This window comes from Nanorana parkeri, unplaced genomic scaffold (assembly GCF_000935625.1).
Source record: "Nanorana parkeri isolate BGI_ZX_2015 unplaced genomic scaffold, ASM93562v1 scaffold2152, whole genome shotgun sequence".
Lineage (NCBI taxonomy): Eukaryota > Metazoa > Chordata > Amphibia > Anura > Dicroglossidae > Nanorana > Nanorana parkeri.
Window position 1 is genome coordinate 104320 of NW_017308420.1, and position 2321 is coordinate 106640.

General features: G+C 41.4%; 1 pseudogene; it reads left to right on the plus strand.

Moving 5' to 3' along the window:
* Positions 1 to 316: 316 nt before the first annotated feature.
* LOC108800887 overlaps positions 317 to 2321 on the plus strand; it is a 10317-nt pseudogene continuing 8312 nt past the window's right edge.

Sequence of the window (2321 nt, forward strand, 5' to 3'; positions counted from 1 at the left end):
CCCGCTTCGTTCCCCATTCAATCGACCCTTACAGTGACTCATACCTCAAATGTATGTTTGATAAAGGTTTGCATTTGCACCCGCTTTGGGGTTGATGACGTGTATATGTATCTCCTATTGAATCCTTGTAAAAACTCAATAAAACATATTTGAAACAAAAAAAAAGTGAATAATTAATTATTCCTAAATAAAATGTAGTTCAGTTATCCAAAATGAAATTTATGTGGCTAGGATTAGGTGAAAGAAATCCACCATTTGGGTGAGCTGTGAGATATGCAAATTGGTTGTTGGAAAGTGAAGCCAGACTGTGGGCGAGATGTGGAATAATCATGGTGGCGGTATGGGTGGTGGAGGGTATAATCAATCACCAGAAGGCTTTGGGTCCCATGCACCTACACAGGGAGGGAAAAAAGCTAGGTCCAGGACACAGCAGATTGTTCCCTGTAGTTTCTAAACTGCTCTCTGCCACACAAAGTGATGAACTCTGTAAGATAGAAGAAGTGGAATTGTGTCAGGTTACAATAGTTGCTCATATAGAGAAAAGGAGGGGAAGGGGAACGGTGTTAAATGGGGAGTGCCACACCCCTGGTTTAAATAGCAAAAAAGGGTGTTTTGGAGACTGGGGTTTTTTAGGCACTCGAGGCAATAATTCATATAAAAAATATAGCTTTTATTAAATGCATGAGTAAAAAGAACTCATATTGTAAAAGGAGAGGCAACCTAAGAGGAACACCTTCAATCTCCACCAGAGCCCTGAGTATTGGCTGATTACAATTCCATTAGCATAATTCGTTCAATTGATTGATACAGACACATTTATTTGTAGGTCGCACCTCCTACAATGTGGTTGACACTATTCAATTGACTAGACAACTACTAAATTCATTTATTTATCTTCCGTATGAAAAGGTTGGAATTTAATGAGTATTTGAGACCATCCGTTCCATTAGGATGGATTAGATCTGGCCCATTGGGGCTGATTGTTATTAGATTGTTCACAGATTATACTGTCATAACATAAAATTATTCTCTTAGTTAAGTCAATTGATAATATCAACCATTAACAATCGCTAGTGCGTTACATAATATTGACTTTTGTACATGAGCTCGGAGGGAATGTAGTTTCACAGCTTTGACTCAGGAAATTAGAACTGGTGGAGTATAACGACAGCGGGGCCATCGCTGATTCAATTGTCCAGCAAGACATGTCCGGACATACAGCGATGGCCTCTCATGGAATGAAATACTAGGCATGTATGGAACGTCATAACAGGACTTCTTAATATACAGGTATGTTATTTTTCTGGGATAATTATGTCTATGAAAAAATCGGCAACTTTACTGTTAGTCACGGTGGCTCACACACAGACACAGCGGCTCTTTGGTGGTTGGTTGAACTTGTTCTGGGGAATCAACTTTTCTTAGTCCCCTCTTCCCTGTGGCTATGGATTGTTTCCTTACTTGACAAACTTCTCGTTTTTTCTTTTTTCTTTTCACAAGTAAGTTTTTATTGTGATTATCAATTGCATAGTTACATACAGTATTCAAGTATAATATAATACGTTAAACGTGGAGGTATACATGAAGGGGGAAGGGGAATTCAAGGGAACAAGCTTCAATATACAATATACCGGGCGACTGTTAGCAGATGCGTAGTGACATTCAGTATTCTAGTATATTAAAGTACAATGAACGGGGAGACATACATGGAGGGGGGAAGGAGATTTCAAAAGAACAAGCTGCCATCAACCACATATCAAGCGATCATGTGTCTAGCAAAAACATTCCTGTTATTCATTTATATAGTTCTTTTTACCTTACTATGCCTAATTATAACTTGCAAGAGGTAAGGGCCCAAGTATTGCCAAGAAGTTGGAGCAGTTGCTCGAGGTATGATTGTACTTGGGGCCTAAAGGATTGTTCAACTGTGGTTGCTGTGCTCAGCTGAAGAGGGCTTTTATCGCTATGTTTTCTTGAATGTGCTTGTCCTAGAAGTTTAAAGCCACCTAATGTGAAGGAGGGAGGGAAGGAGGAAAGAATGGGGGAGAGAAGGAGGGGAGAGTGTTAGGGGTCCTTATTTTGCCGGGAGCGGTAAGGGACATAGGGGAGAACTATAGGTTGAAAGATTGAAAAATGGGGGATACGAAGAGGGGGAGGGGGAGAGCTAAGGAAGAGTGAAATGTGGGAAGTGGGAAAAGATGGGGGGCGAGAGGGAGAAAGTGTCCCTCCCTCGCCGCTTCCGAGCGCACCCCGGGGAGCCTCATGGTTTATCGTGTGCACTGTTGGGTGCCGTCACTAAGTGAGGGTTGGATTAAGGGAGG